The sequence below is a fragment of the Furipterus horrens genome, unplaced genomic scaffold, assembly GCF_987537825.1.
Source record: "Furipterus horrens unplaced genomic scaffold, mFurHor1.1.pri manual_scaffold_4, whole genome shotgun sequence".
NCBI classification, from domain to species: Eukaryota; Metazoa; Chordata; class Mammalia; order Chiroptera; family Furipteridae; genus Furipterus; species Furipterus horrens.
Window position 1 is genome coordinate 102,390,693 of NW_028327174.1, and position 16,924 is coordinate 102,407,616.

Genomic DNA, 16,924 nt, shown 5'->3' on the forward strand with positions numbered 1-16,924 from the left:
CTGTACATCTGTGAGAGGTACATTTGTTTTGATTTTCAAGAGGAAGAGAACCACTCTCATTGCACAGAAATCATGCCATCTTGAGTTCCCCTGCTAGCATATTATTTACTCATTAATTCATTCAACAAATATTTATCAAATACTTGGTTTTGTCCTCATGGCATTTACTATTTAGTTAAAGAGACAAGAAAGAAAGCAAATATGTAGCATTGCAAATCATGTTACATTCATGGACAGGGCAGTGATATGAATGATTATAGCAGTGTGAAATTTTATCATTTGCTGTTTTCATGAAGCAATATAGCAAAAGGGGTTAAGATGTGAGCTTTCAGGCCTGACAAGATTAATGTTAACTCTGCCATTTCTAAATCATTTTACCTTGGACAAGATTAGATGATAGAATCCATGTAAATCCATGTTACAGATAAAGAAACTGGGGTATAGTAAAACAAAGTAACTTGCTCAAGGTTACAGCTAGTCACAGATGGCACTTGAAATGGAATATTTCAATACCTTTTCAATCCTTTTGCTGGGTGGGGATTTTTACTCTGGGATCTGGCTAAGAAGTATGCTGTAAAAATGCTACACTTGCCAAACTAGAAACCTTGATTTGTCAAGGAATTCTTTTTTTTTCAGATTTGCGGAAATATTCTTTCCTAACTATGGTTTACCTTTTTATTTTGTCTTTGCAGAGTTGGTTTTGCTTCTTCCCTGATGGATAGAAGTTCTACATTTTTATGCAGTAAAACCTGTTGATCTGTTTTGACTTTTTCTTTTTACTTTTAGGCTTAAAAAGTCATTCTCCTCTGAGATGATAAATGTTTAATTCAAAATTTGTCCGGTTATTTAAGAAATATGGAATGCTTCATGAATTTGCATGTCAACCTTGTGCAGAAGCCATGCTAATCTTCTCTGTATTGTTCCAATTTTAGTATATGTGCTGCCAAAGTGAGCACTGTCCAGTATTTCAATGTCTGATTTCTGATGTTATTTACTCTTACCTATCTTTGTGTCTGTAGACAAATAAAATTTCCATTGTATTTGGGGTTGAATCTACCAGAGAAAATTTTCCTTTCAAACAGGCGTAAGTGGAGCAAGTTAATATCAGCGACTGACCACCTAAAAATCTATACCATATTGATTATGGTAAGATTCCTTAATATAAGCTAGTGAGCTATAGACAGTGGGCTAACTACCCGAAGTCAGATAAGCTTATTCCATAGCTGTAATGAGTGTCCTGGATGCTGCCGGCACACTGGTCACATGCCGTTCTTGGTTCGAGCACCCATTCCCCAGGTGCTATGAGTTTGGGCTGCCGAGCCTGCACGACTGCTGCCTTCTCCAAAAAACCACCCTCAGCTCAAAGGGAGTCAGCCCACCCAGGAAATCACACTACTCCCAGTTGAAACCAGCAGCCAATGGCTGATTGACACAGAGGCACAAAACCTGGCCTTTGCCTCAAGGTGGGAGCAGCTTTGAGATGCAGTTCTTGCTGTAGAACTCTCATGGGGTCATCCTGAAGCCCATCCTCAGTGGGGACCCTGCCTTTGCTTCACTCCTCCTCCTGCCCTGTCCTTCTTCCTAACTCCCTTCCTCCCAAGGATTATTCTTTGATAAACCATGTGCACCCCGTTCCCTGTCTTAGGCTCTGCTTCTAGGGAATGTGATCCAAGACAATGAGAAAATCTAATTCCCTGTAACTAACATATAATTTATAATCTAATACATGTAACAAACAAACATGTTTTGCAAACTTTGTAGACATTATAGGCTCAAGATTAAATATTATATTTTAGAGAATTTAAACACATGTGTAGAACATTGTTAACTATATATTAGAGAGGTTTTAATACCCTTAAATATAGAAACCAATGATTAGGATTATAGGAGATAATAATAATTTTTGAACTTAAGATATTTAACCAACCTGGATGATATTTATTGTTCCCTGCTTTTCTGAAGTTTCTGGAGCATGAACATTCTCTAATTCGCTTTCATCATCTGACTGAGGAGAGTAATGTAAGCCCAGGATTTTGAATTCTCCGTGTACATTTGTCAATGAGATTATCCTCTCTCAAGACTTACCAGTAAATACCATGTAGCATGTTACCTGTAGTCTCTTTTCATTTCAGTCAAGGATGAATCAAAACAGTCCCACAGTGGCATGAATTGATTTTAGGCTTCAGAGTATACCCAGTACCAACTATGGAATAACACTTCCCTTCCTCCATAATAATTATTTTCCAAGGCAATACCACTTGGACCCCAGCATTTCATTTTCCTTTCCGTTCTCAGCTTGACCTCTAAGGATTTCAATTATTCTCTACTTCACATCTAAAGAAGAAGCGATGCCGTGACCCACTTGAAGTGGGAGAGCCAGGTTTCATGCTCAGAATCCCAGTTCCAAAGGTACTGTTGATCCTTCCTCGCCCCAAGCAACACCACGGTCTCTAGTGTTTGTACTTGTGTGGACTCAGCCGCTTATGTTTCTGTCATTGACCTGTCAGGCAGTGACCCTTCTCTCAGTCTGTCTGCATTCCATCTCACTCCACTGGTTTATTAAGAATGAACACTGTGTGTATTGTGTTTGAAAGTGAACTCTAGCACTCCTAGACCTTGCTTTGGGTTCCTCACTCGGTTCAAGTGGAACAGCTGGAAGATGGTTCAATGTTGATTTATTTGCTTTTTGGATTTAGTTTCTCTTCTCCTGAGATCATAAGGGTTCTGTTCAAAGCTGTTTTTCAGCAGCACCTGAAGGAATCTCAGAGGTGGGGTGGGGGCAGGAAGAGCTAACCACTGAAAGGCTTAGTTGAGGAAAGGAGGGGAAAGCTAGGCCAGTGATTTTCTTGGGTTGGCTATTGATCTGACCCCTTATTTTCTGAGTGCTGTTGTATTTCTTCCAGTGTAAGCCTTTGCTTTCTGCTGCTCATACTCCAATCCACAGAACTGTGCAAAGGGAAGTGTCTGAGAAAAGCACCACACAAGTCAGTTATATCTGGCTTTGAGTCTACCACTTCCTATCTACTAACCTTTGTAAAGTTATTAACAGGAGTCCCCGCCTTAGCCACAGTTTCAGTTACCTACAGTCAGCTGCAGTCTGAAAATATTAAATGGAAATTTTCAGAAGTAAACAATTTATAAATTTTAAGTCATGCATCATTCTGAGTTGCATGATAAAATCTTGCACTGTCTCACTCCATCCTTCCCTGGACACGAATCAACCCTTTGAACAGTGTCTCCACACTGTATATGTAGTACAATGAGATACTTTGAAAGAGAGAAACCACATTCATGTAACTTTTATTCAGCATATTGTTATATTTTATTATTAGCTATTGTTGTTAATCTCTTACTGTGCCTAATTTATCAATTAAATTTTACCATAGCTATGTAGGTATAGGAAAAAACAAAAGCATTCTATACTATGCACTGTTTCAGGCATGTAGTGGGGGTCTTGGAACATATCCCCCATGGATAAGGAGGAACTGCTGTATTATGTTCTTATATCTTGCGAGGTGTAGTATGTCATTTGGTCTTTATCTTAGATATATTCATGTTAGAAAATTTTTTTGAAAGTGAGTTAGACTCAGCTGGTTCATGCTGCCAAGGCCCAGAATTTTGGAGGCAAAAAAAGGACATCTGGTCATCTTGCCTCAACTACAAGTCAGCCACTGTCAAAGGCACATACCTCAACACTGACCTCACAGGGTGGTTGTTAGGGTCAAATGGCATAGTAGGCTATAAAGCACTATTATTATTACCAGCATCTCCATGTTATAGATGTGTAAACCGAGGTGCAGAAGAGTTAAATATTTGCCCAAGATCGCACAGCTAGTAATTGGCATAGCTAGGAATTGAACCCAGACATAACTCACATCAAATTCAAATTTATAGTAAATAGTAGAAATAAAACAAAATTATGAGACAATGTTGGTTTTTCTAATATTTAAGGTTAGACTATTTAGGTTATTTTGCGCCTAGACAATTTTCATAGAATAAAATAAAAAGATATTTTGCTGATGATGGCAGGATGCATAATCTTTCATACTCAAATTTCCCAACATGATAAAAACAAGAATCAATTGGAAAATTATCAGTTTTCCCAAGAGCCTATGATATTCAAATAATTTTCTTTAGAAGCTCCTGTGCATTTGGCTTCATTTTATTTGCATTTTTGACACAAAATTAGAAAGAGGGCACTCTGGTAAAATGAGATATAAGAAAACACATGCTAGCATTAGAAGGAAAATGTCAGTTTGTCTGGGGACTAATTTAATATTAGTGAATATTTTCATTTTAAGAGGATCTTTGCTTTCCTGTGCAACCAGACAATAGCAGGAACTTGGATAACGAAGGCTGAGCTAATGAGGACCCTCTGGCATCTCATAGAACTTAACTATCATATCTTCTTTAGAAACTTGCCACAGCTTAATTGACTTTTAAAATTTATTTATTATTTTTCTATTACAGTTGTCCCAATGTTTCCCCCATTGCTCCCCCCACCCCCATCCCTTCTCCCACAGTCAATCCCACCCTGTTGTCCATGTCCATGGGTCATTTATACATGTTCTTTGACTAGACCCTCCCCCTTCTTTCCCCCCTTCTCCACTACCCCCTTCCCCCTGGTCACTGTCAGTCTGCTCCTTGTTTACATGCCTCTGGTTCTATTTTGCTCATTTGTTTGTGTTGTTTGTTAGTTTCCTGTATTAGGTAATATCATATGGTACTTGTCTTTCGCTGCCTGGCTTATTGCACTAAGCATAATACTCTCAATTTCCATCCATGTTGTTGCAAATGGTAGAAGTTCCTTCTTTCTTTCTGATGCATAGAATTCCATTGTGTAAATGTACCACAGTTTTTTGATCCACTCATCTACAGATGGGCACTTAGGCTGTTTCCAGCACTTAGCTATTGTAAACAGTGCTGCTATGAACATAAGGGTGCATAAGTTCTTTTGAATTAGTGTTTCAGGGTTCTTCAGGTATAATCCTAGCAGTGGAATTGCTGGTTCAAAAGACAGTTCCATTTTTAGTTTTTTGAGGAAATTTCATACTGTTTTCCATAGTGGCTGCACCAGTCTGCATTCCCACCAACAGTGCACTAGGGTTCCCTTTTCTCCACATCCTCACCAGCACTTGTTGTTTGTTGATTTGTTGATAATGACCATTCTGACTGGTGTGAAGTGGTATCTCATTGTGATTTTAATTTGCATCTCCCTGATGGCTAATGATGTTGAACATTCTTTCATATGCCTATGGTCCCTCTGTATGTCCTCTTTGGAGAAGAGTTTGTTCAGGTCCTTTACCCATTTTTTAATTGGATTGTCTGTCTTCTTGGTCTTGAGTCATGTAAGTTCTTCATATATTTTGGAGATACACCCCTTGATTTGATGAGGGCATTTGGTGAATTACTGAGTCAGACATACCCTAAGATGGACCCCAAGGATCCCTGCCTTCTAATATCCACGTTTTTGTGTAATTCTCTCCCATTGAGTGTTGATAGGTTCTGTAACTTGCCTCTAACCAATAGGTGATGGAATGTATGTGGTTACATGTACATTAGTATGTTATAGAAGATTTTAAGTTCCTTTTCCCTGCTGGCTTTGATGAAGCAAGTGGCCACATACTGAACCTCCCTGTGGAGAGGCCCATGTGGCAGAAGCAGAGGAGAGTCTCCAACTGACAGGAAGTAAGAAACTGGGACCATTAGTCTAACAACCCAGAAGGAGCTGAATTCTGCCAACAACCACATGAGTCTCTAAGTGGATCATTCTCCAATCAAGCCTTGATATCAGCCTGCAGCCCTGGCCAAGATGGTGACTCCAGCTTTCAAATGAGACCCTAGACTAGGGACTCAACAAAGCTTGGACTCCTGACCCCCAGAGACCATGAACCAATAAACTTTTAATGGTTTGTTATCCAGCAATAGATAACTACTCCTGCTACTGTTACAGAAACAAGGGAGTCCAAAAATCCCCAGAGCTTGCAGCTGGGGGATGGGGAGAAGGAAGCAGCTTTTGGAATGCCTCCACATGCCTGAGGCTGGTGGCTAGTGTCTTTCTTATGCAAATGGCTTTAATGCATCCAAAGCCTCAGGCAGATGGGAGGAGTCTTGAACCAGGGGACAGTATGGAGAAAGCACACAGAGCCTACGTAAGGACCTGTGAATGGTCAGAACTGTTTGCAACGCCCACTGCGTCAGATGACGCAGTCAGGGATATATAAGCAGCTGCAGACATTTTAGCTGAGACTCTCTCTGGCTCTCGCTCGTGCTCTCACTCTGAGACTCTCGCTCTCTGACTCGGGCTCTCACTCACGCTCTGGCTCTGGCGCTCTGACTCTCTCTCTGGCATGCTCGCGCGCTTGCTCTCGCTCTCTCGCTCTCTCGCTCTCTCGTGTGCTCCCTCCACGTGGCTTGGTGAAGGGGCCTTCTCCATGTGGCTTGGAGAAGGGGTCTCCAGGCTGCTTTAAGAGGCTCTCGCCATGCAGTTTTGAGAAGGAGAGAAGATCCACGCGGTTTGCAGGAAGAAGGCAGTTTGCAAGGAGGCTGAGAATCCAGGTGGTTCTGCATTGAGAGCTGGAGGGCACCACAGCACAGAAAGGACCTCCCCAATCAGATTGAATGATTGGCAGCTGCTGGTAAAGCTGAACTGTGTTTGGAAAGTAGGGAAACAGTTTCTCTGACTTTCCTAAAACTAGCCTGGTTTGGAAGGGGGGGAGGCAAGGATATGTGTTTGTGGGTATTTTAAAGAGCATAAGACTTAACAACAGAAATCCGCAAATAACTAAATCTATATAACTGTTAAATAAACAATTCTTTTTCTTTTCACCAAACTCTGGTATTGAGAGTTATAATTTTGGCGGCGGGCAATCGGGCCCCTAACTAAAGAGCCCGTGGGTTTGTTTTCAACTGGAGCAGCCCAGGGGTTCTGTAACATTACTGAACAACAATTGGAGTCCCGCTGCCCACTGCCACCTTCTAGGAAGAATTCCTGAGGCAAAGTTTGGGTGATAAAGGAAGGGAGTCTTTATTGAAAAGCTTCACAATTTTGGAATAACAACATTTCACATGCATGTCACTTAAGCCTGTCGATTAAGGCTAAACTCTCTTAACACCTGAGTTCTCCTATCACTCCCCCTGTCTGTTTTAATTGTTCCTATAGGATTTGTTTACAAAGTAAAACAATAGGATACAAAAGCTACACAATTTTGGAAGAATGGTGGGCTTCTGACTTGAAGTTCATCCCCTCTAGAACACCAAAGAACAATAACCCTGCCACCCTCTGCCAGGCCAGCCTGATCCTAAGCTGCACCCACAGTTCCTTCCCATCCAAAATACCATCCACTGGGAAATACAGACAGCTGCAGCAAGATCACCCAGGCATACTCAGGGAAGAGAGCCCGAGAGAGAAAGAGAGAGACAGCCCGCCAGTGCTTGTCAGAGAGCTTGAGAGCTCTTCTTTTACTTCAAATCTTCTTTTCCTCAATTCCATGCCCTCTGGAGGTGTTCAGCTTCTCAGCCAAATCTTTTCCTAGGCCGTTTACCATTGCCTTGGGCAACCTCCTCCTATGACCCCTTTCTACTCCTCCCCAATGATCTAATCAGATTTCTCTGTATCACTACTATTATCATATTCAAAATCAATGGGTGATTCATTCCAATGTTTATTGAGAGAATCCCATGAGCAGCACCCTGTTCTAGCTCTGGGGAGACCATGGTGAATGAGAGAGAAAATGGCTCTCTTTGTGGAGCTTACAACCTAATAAAATGGATGACTGGGACATTGTGATTTATGTTAAGAAATGTGTATGTTTGGTCTCTACTCCTGGTTCCTAGTACAGACTTCCTAAAACCTTTGAAATTCCCTGAGAAATAGGAATGTCCTTTTTTTTAGAAAGAGCCCTTTCTGAGCACACCTGAGTTTTTACTAATGAGGTGAGTTAGAATGAGGCCTATGTAGCCTCAGGATGGGGCTTGTCACTGGTCACTAGAAACATGAAGGGATTAGAAAGTTGGAACTTTCAGCCCCATCCAGTGACTTCTGGGAAGAAGGAGGGGAGCTACAGATTTAGCTCTATAAAAGCTGTTGAACAAGATTAATGAGGTTCTGGGTTGATAGATACATTCCTGTGCCAGGAGGGTGGTGTCCTCCAGTTCCGCAGGGATAGAAGCTCTTGAGTTCGGGACCCTGGTAGACCTCACCTGTGTACCTTTTGCTATTTATATGTATCCTTTAAAATATCCTTTACAATAACCTGAAATGTAAGCAAATGTTTCTCAAGTTCTGTGAGTTGCTCTAGCAAATTAGTCAAACCTAGGGAGGGAGGGGTAGGAACCTCTGATTTATATACCTTGTCAATCAGAAGCACAGGTGACAACCTAGACTTGTGACTGGCAGCTGAAGTGGGGGTGGGGCAGTCTTATAGGACTGAGCCCTTAACCTGTGAGATCTGGACTATCTGCAGGTAGGTAGTGTCAGCATTGAGTTAAATTTGTAGGAAACCCAGTAAGTGTCTGCTGAGGACTAGAGAATTGCTTAGCAATGTAGGAAAAAACCTATCAGAATGACATATTTATTCAGTAAAGCCTCCATAGAAAATCTACCTTTAAGTCATGTAATTTCTTAGAGCCTTAGGTAATACCACTATTCCTCATAAAAATGAGGACATCCTCGCCCCTTTTCCAAAAGGAGAACCAAAATCTTTGCAGTGTCTGAATCTGACTCCAAGGTCAGGATTTCTGAGTAGTGGATATTCTTCCTCAAATTTAGTAACAAGCTCATATTATTATTCTATAACCCCTGGACTAAGTTTTAAGGTTAACCATCATTAATATGCCTGTATAAAATAGTAAAAGAAGAACAAAAGGAAATAAAATTGAAAATCAGTTAATTGCATAAAAGTATACTTGCAAAAGCAAGGAAGATGATAGTAACAAATGCTACCTTCCAGATACTTACCATATATATGAAATCATTTAATTTTTATAATAATCTTACCAAGAACTATCATTTTACAAATGGAGACATTGAACAAAAGAGTAGTTAAGAAACTTGCCTAAAGTTTTTAGTAATAAGTCTAAGATTTGAGCCCATGTAGTCTATGCCCAGAAGGGTGGCAGAATATGCCCTCTGTAATATGCCCCTCTCGTGTGAGGATTATTTTGAAAAACATGACAGACACAAGAGAAGCTCTAAAAACAGAGAAATTATCCTTCGTATGGTAATTTTACTTTAGAAAGCCCCCCACCACCAGGAAGGGAGCTGCTACCAGAGATTACTGTTTCATCTGAGAGATCAAGCTTGGAGGCAGGGCAGGCTTTGCTTACTCTGCATTTCCTCTTCTCACCCTCCTGTGAAGTGCCTTCCCCCTTTGAAACTCAGGATGGTGCATGAGCCTCAATCGCCTGGCTGCCTTCGCAGTCTCATCTTTGTGGGACTCCCATACATAATTAAACTGGTATTTTTCCTCCTGTTAATCTGTCCTTTTATTACAGGGGAGGTCTCAGCCAAGAACCTAGAAGGGTAGAAGGAAAATGACCTTTCCTCCTGTCCAGCACTTAACCACTTCACTACACTCCTCAGTATGAACAGCTACCACAAGCCCTTGTTTCTAAAATATTCACAAAGACACGATTGGTATTTATAACAGAAGCCCTCCACTATCCATTTCATGTTCCTTTTGCAGGAAGCAAACATCTCAGCTGATTAGGAATCTTTACTTGATATACAGACTGGAGAGCCTGCTTAGGTTGGAATCCACTCTCACTAGTTATGTCAACTTGGGAAAACTGGTTAACTTCTCTGTGCCTCAGTTTCTCTTCTATAAGAAGGAATGATAATAGTTCCTATTAAATGAATTAGTAGACACAAAGCATTGTGGTTTGTTTTTTTTCAGTGTGGAGGGACAGTTCCAGAGGCTTTCACTTAACCCTTCCTTCCATAATAACATTCGCATCACAGACCAGGGAGCCAGTACCTCAACTACAGCTAAGTACTCAAGAACTGAGGAAATTACTATAGAAAATCTTCAGGGATCCACTAGGATCACTATGAATGGTCCTACTGTCTTCCACAAACTTCCATACACTTAACAGAGAATTACAGGTGGTGTTTGGGGCCTCCAGGAATTAGCATCAGCTAGGAGTTAATAATAATAATAATCCTGAAAGCCCTTTAGAAAACCCCCTTTTCCAGCTCCCAAGTGCCTCAATAAATGGCTCCAAGTACTTTTATTGAAGGAAGAGAGAAAGACATCAGTATACACTTGTGGTGGCATTGCTGGGTTACTCCTCAAGAGCATCTGGTCTCCCCTTTATTCAGGGACCTCTGGGTCTGGGAAGTGATTCAGGTCTGGGAACTGGGTGAAGAAATGACTCTCTGTCATTGTGACTAGAGTAAGTCCTCTGTTCCCCAGACTTCGATTTTATTGTCATTGCTTAAAAATTAAGTAATGCTTTAGTGTCTATGTATCTTAGCCCTGAAGACCCTAGGATCTATCAGGCACCCTTAAGTACACCTCAAATTAAATCCTTCTGATAATCACACCTAATCCCTCTGCTTACATCAGAAATTAGGACCCATTGGCCCATTCAAGAAACCTTTCACCACAGAAGCATCTCCCCAATCATTCCTGGCCTACAGAGAGGGCAAGTATTATTTTCAAGAATGCTAATACCCCTCTTCCCAATGTGTTTTTTTCTGAAGCTGGGTGAGTAGATCAGCTATTATAAATCCACTCTAATATTCTTGCCTCCTTAAGTCTTTTGAATCCATTCTCCACATTACATCAGGAAATGTGTGACATCTGAACAGGTCATTGTAGAAACTCAGTTTCAGACAATTAAGTGAGAAGTTTAATCTCTTTCCAGTTGTTTAATCTTGCATGTTGAATCCAGAATTTTTCTGGTGTGGGGACCTGTAAGACAAATTATATTCTTCTCTTCCTAGCACTCTCAGAATCCTTTTCCATAATCCTTCAATGCTTTTAGTGTAAAGGCCTTCTCTTCCTAGGTTCAATTTCGACTTCAGGGCATGCTAGAATCTGACTCTAATTGTAGGTCTGGAGTCAACGAGCAGAGGTAGGAGTAGGCTATGAAGACATCCCCTTGCAAGGTGACTGCTGACTGAGTAGCGCTGATGTCTTTGAACAAGACAGGGCCAGCCTCTTCAGCCTGGGAGGACGGGCTGCTATTAGCCCAGCAAGCTCTGTGAGTTCTGAGGTTTCAATTTCTCAGAGTTATCTGACACTTCCAAAACATCTCCACTTCGGTATCATGCAAAGAACTACTTTTCCCAATAAAAGACCTGATGAGACTGTAAATTCAATCTATTTTGTAATTCTATCTTTAGGATCTGTCTCTGCCTCTGATTTTCAGCTTCATTAGCCCTCTGCCTGCATGAGATGTAAGAGGTTTTAGGGAAGTCATAGAAACTTCCTCACTCACTGCCCATGCTTTGAAGTGAGAATTTAAATTCCTAAGCCTGTGGCTGTTTTCTTTACATTTTGTCTATACCTCATAGCCTTTATATTGCTCGCTCCTCAGTCTCCCAGAGGCTTGCTTTCAGTAGGCATTTACTTCTGTGTGACTCCAGGTGACAATTTTGGTGTTTTGTCATTTGGCACCAGGGACTACTATGAGCACGGCTCCACTATGATCAAAATGCAATTTTATATGTGTCTCCCACCAACTCTTTAAACTTCATTCAGGGTTTGGAAAAAAAGATGATCTTCCTCTATGCTTTGGTGAAACTTCTGGCAGCTTCTATGTCTTCTCTTCTCTCCCCTCTTACCTTCACCTCTACCTGCTAGCTGGCATTTTCTTTCTTCTCCAGGGTTGAAGGTAGAGATGAGAGGAAAAGGGGCAAGAGAGCTCTTCTATGGGCCCTGTAATGATTAAAGATGGGGCCCTATTGCATGGCTCAAGCTGATTCTCTCAGGGCTCAAGCATGGAAATTTTGGAGGTTCTTGGCAGACCCCCTCTCCTGCAGTTCACTTGACTCGGTGGATGTCTCCCTATTCTGGGTGGTCCCTTTCAGCCTTTTCCTCAGCCTCTGGATATCCAGATGGGCGTGCTCAGCTTCTTTCTGCTGAGGTCCTTCTTAGGGGACCTATTGGATAGGACCCATGGCTCTCTCTGGTGTAACCCAGTGTCATCATGGATAATCTCCTCATCCCTTGCCCCAACAAACTCAGAGTCCCCTGTTACTCTAATGTAGCTGTCCTTCTGGTTCCTCTATCTCCAAAGCACTTAGCCAGCCCATCTTAACATTCGGTATTTTGTTGGTGAAGTTAGACTTTAGTCCACAGCCTGACTGAGCTTTCTTGGTCATTAGTTGAGCCCTAGTCTTCTGTGTTTTCCAACTGCAGGGGACACAATTCAAAGCGTTGCCAGCGGTCTGCTGGAAGCCCTTTCATTGGGCTTGTGGTTGGGAGATCACACCCATGTCTGTTTTCCAAAGGGGAGAGGATTAAAAGCAGAGCAAAATCTTCTTTTAAAAAAATCTTCTCGCCCTGGCTGCTGTGGCCCAGTGGATTGAGCGTCGGCCTGCAAATCAGGCCTGCGAACCAAGTGTTGCTGGTTCAATTCCCAGTCAGGGCACATAACTAGGTTGCATGTCAGGTCCCCAGTAGGGGGCGCGTGAGAAACAACCACACACTGATCTTTCCCTCTCTTTCTCCTTTCCCCTCTTTCTAAAAACAAATAAATAAAATAATAATAAAAATATTTTTTAAAAAAATCTTCTCTACTGTCTTCTCCTAATTCTCTCTCTGACCCCCTTTTATACCCTTCATTTCACTGAGAACCCCAACAGAAGTGGATCAAGTTCTTTTTCATTCCCATTATAAATCCTGCCCAGCAGGGAGGAGTTTGAGGAGTGGGGGTTTAGTCTCACTCTAATTTTCACATTCTGAGATATAATCCATTGATACATCTATCTAACCTGGGGCAGGAATAGTTTCCTCCTATCTTCTATTACAATAGTTTGGGTGACATTTTTGCCATTGGATGCCAATGTCCTTACTACTTTTAAATCTGACCAGCTCACCTAGTCAATCCCAGATTTCCAATACGTCAGGGTTTCTTTCAGATAAAGAATCCACTGTAGCTAGTTTCAGTAGAAACTTATCACATGTTATTAATTAGAATGTCTGGGAAGGCCAAGGAAAGAAGCCTGAGAGTTACAGAGTCAGAAGCAAAGCATTGAGGAAGAATGTCCCACAACACCACAAATGTCCAAAGATTTTATAAGGATGCTGTAACAGAAATCATGCTGTGGCTACCAGATGATGCTCCAAATCTATGAAGCCAGGAATGACCAGCAGGCCCCCATTACAGCTCCTGCAGCAAACTTATGCCCCCATGCCCACACTTATTAGGAGAGTGTGTCTGCAACCTTGTCTCATATCTCAAGTCTAGCTTAGGTTTGGGGTAAGAAGATAGTCAAATGTCTGTATGCTAACAGCAAAGAGTCTTGAGAAATATATTATCTTTGTTTCTATCCACAGAAAAGATAATTCATAATATAAAAGAACTAAAAGGAAAAATTGGGGGCAGATACAAATGATAAATGTCCCTTGCAAAACTCTTATGAACAGGCTGGTGCATCTCTCCATGCCGTGCCCCTTTCCTCTTGGAAAGTGAATAAAAATTTTTCTCTGCATTTTGTTCTCTCTAAAAAATAAATAAATAAACAAACAAATAAATGAATAAATAAAACCTCTTATGAACAAACGTTTAAGGTGCTAATCAATAAACTATTCTTTACTGTGTAGAACAAACAAGTAAACAGAAAACCCCTTTTTGTGTACCTTTTGAATTTTTTACCATTATATACAATAGCTATTCAAAATATGTATTAAGAAAAACATAAATACCTTTTCAATGCTCTTCCTTTGGACCATCTTTCTTTCTTTTCCTCTCTCTTTTATTTTATTTTTTTCTACTTTTTAATTTATTTTATTATAGTTGTCCCAATTTTTTTCCCTTTAGCCCCCCTCTACCCAGCCCAGGCCTCTCTCCCACAGTCAAACCCCTCTCCATTGTCACGTCCATGAGTTATTCGTACATGTTCTTTGACTAAACCCTTCCCCTTCCTTCCACCATTCCCCCTCTTCCTTCTCCCCTCCTACAGATCAGTCTGTTCCATGTTTCCATGTCTCTGGTACTATTTTTCTCATTAGTTTATTTGGTCCATTAGATTCGAGTTGTAAGTGAGATCATACGGTATTTGTCTTTTGCTGGCTGGCTTATTTCACTTAACATAATAGTCTCCAGTTCCATCCACACTGTTGCAAAAGGTAGGAGTTCCTTCTTTTTGGTGTGTAGTATTGCATTCTGTCAGGGCACATCAGAGAAGGAAAACTCTGACTCCAAAAAACCTCCGCTGCCTTGCGGCATACCTCTTCAGGGGAAAGGCTAAGGGAGTAAACCCCGACAGAAAATCTGGAGCCGGAGTCCCTAAGGCGGTTTGACGTTGTAGTCAACACCAGCAACTCCTGCGGCGCACCTGAAGCCAAGCTGTATTGACTCCGTCTTTCCCTTGGACCCTTCAGCTGCGAAGAGAGGGGGGGTCTGCTGCATGGGCAACAGCAGACCCTCCATATCACCCTGCCCAGGCTCTGTAGCTTCAGCTTCACTGGAGAGGACACTCCAGCGTCATCGCAAGATGTCGATTCAACACGGGAGGAGACAGATACCGTGTCACTCCCGAGTCGGACTGCACAGCCATTCTCGGCGGTGCAGATAGACTCTTAAGAAGCTACACCATCATCTCTCGAGACGGACGGCTGCTGACGACGATTGCATTCTGTAAATGTAGCACACTTTCTTTAACCTACTCACCTACTAATGGGCACTTGAGCTGTTTCCAACACTTGGCTATAGTAAATAATGCTGCTATGAACATAGGGGTGCATAAGTTCTTTTGAATTGGTGTTTTGGGATTCTTAGGGTATATTACCAGCAGTGGAATTGCTAGGTCATAAGGCAGTTCCATTTTTAATTTTTTGAGTAAATTCCATACTGTTTTCCACAGTGGCTGTACCAGTCTGCAGTCCCATCAAAAGTACACTAAGGTTCCCTTTTCTCCACATCCTCACCAGCATTTGTTGTTTGTTGACTTATTAATGATAGCCATTCAGACAAATGTGAGGTGATATCTCATTGTGGTTTTAATTTGCATCTCTCTGATGGCTAGTGATGCTGAACATTTTTTCATATGTCTCTGGGTCATCTGTATGTCCTTCTTGGAGAATTGTCTTTTCAGGTCCTTTGCCCATTTTTTAATTGGGTTCTTTGTCTTCCTGGTGTTGAGTCATCTGAGTTCTTTATATATTTTGGATATTAAACCTCTGTTTGATGTATCATTGACAAATATGTTCTTCCATATAGTCAGTTCACTTTTTATTTTGATGAAAATGAAAAATCCCATTTGTTTCTTTTTTCCTTTATTTCCCTTGCCATAGGAGATATATTAGCAAAAATATTGCTAGGTGGGATGTCTAAAATTTTACTGCCTATATTTCCCACTAGGACTTTTATGGTATCATAACATATTTAAGTCATTTATCTATTTTGAGTTTATTCTGGTGTATGGTGTAAGTCAGTGGTCTAGTTTCATTTTTTTTTTTTTTTTTTTTTTTTGCATGTACCAGTCTAGTATTCCCAACACCATTAGTTGAAGAGGCTATTTTTACTCCATTGTATGCTCCTGCCCACTTTGTCAAATATTAGTTGACTATAGAGACATGGGTTTATTTCTGGGTCCTCTGTTCTGTTCCATTAATCTAGCCAGTACCAGACTGCCTTGATTACAATGGCTTTGTAATATAGTTAAATATCGGTATTGTGATCCCCCCAAATTTGTTATTTTTTTCAGGATTTCTGAGGCTATTTGGGGTCTTTTGGTTCCATATACATTTTTGAAATTTCTGTTCTAGATCTGTGAAATATGCCATTGGTATTTTAATAGTAATTGCATTGAATCTATAGATTTCCTTAGGTAGTATGGACATTTTAACGATGTTAATTTTCTCAATCCATGACCATGGTATATGCTTCCATTTATTTGTATCTTCCTCAATTTCTTTCTTCAGTGTTCTATAGTTTTCTGAGTACAGGTCTTTTAACTCCTTGGTTAAATTTATTTTTCTTGTTGTTATAGTAAATGAGATTTTTTTCCCTTACTTCTTCTTACTGATAATTCATTGTTAGTGTACAAGAATGTCATTGATTTCTGAATATTAACTTTGTACCCCACTACTTTGCTGAATTCACTTATTAGGTCAAGTAGTTTTTTGGTGGATCCTATAGCATTTTCTATGTACACGATAATGTCATCTGCAAATAATGACAGTTTTCCTTCTTTCCAATTTGGATGCCCTTTATTTCTTTTTCTTGTCTAATTCCCATAGCTAGAACTTTCAGCGTTATGTTGAATACGAGTGGTGAAAGCTGACACTCGTGTCTTGTTCCCAAACTCATTAAGAAGATCTATCCATTGTTGACAGTGGGGTGGACCATCTTTCTTTTTTTAGACTATTGAGGTCTTCTAACATCCTTCATTGTCATTGTTTTTTAACAATGGAGATTGTTTTGACTGACTCTGGTAATCTCTGATCTCTTTTAGTTCTTGTGTTGTTATAAAGATAAATGAGGTAATAAATTTAAAACACTTAATATAGTGCTTGGCACATAGTAGGTAATCAACACGGGTGATTTTCCCACTTCTCTTCTCCATAGTATTATTGTCTGTGATTGTATCAAGTCTTAATTGAAAAGAGGCTGCGGAGATGTAGTGGGTGCCTTTGAGGGACTTTGTAAACCTGTCCCCACTTAAATATGGACACAAATCCAAGCTAAAGCAGTTATGCTTTCTTTCTGGAGAAGGGGTTAGGTGCTTGAAAGATAAAAGCACATACAG

General features: G+C 40.7%; 1 non-coding gene across 1 annotated transcript; it reads right to left on the bottom strand.

The window, feature by feature from the left end:
- Window positions 1-849: 849 nt before the first annotated feature.
- LOC150012573 (U6 spliceosomal RNA) lies at window positions 850-956 on the bottom strand. Its single transcript, XR_016510874.1, has one exon. It is a non-coding gene; the product is annotated as a U6 spliceosomal RNA (small nuclear RNA).
- Window positions 957-16,924: the final 15,968 nt, after the last annotated feature.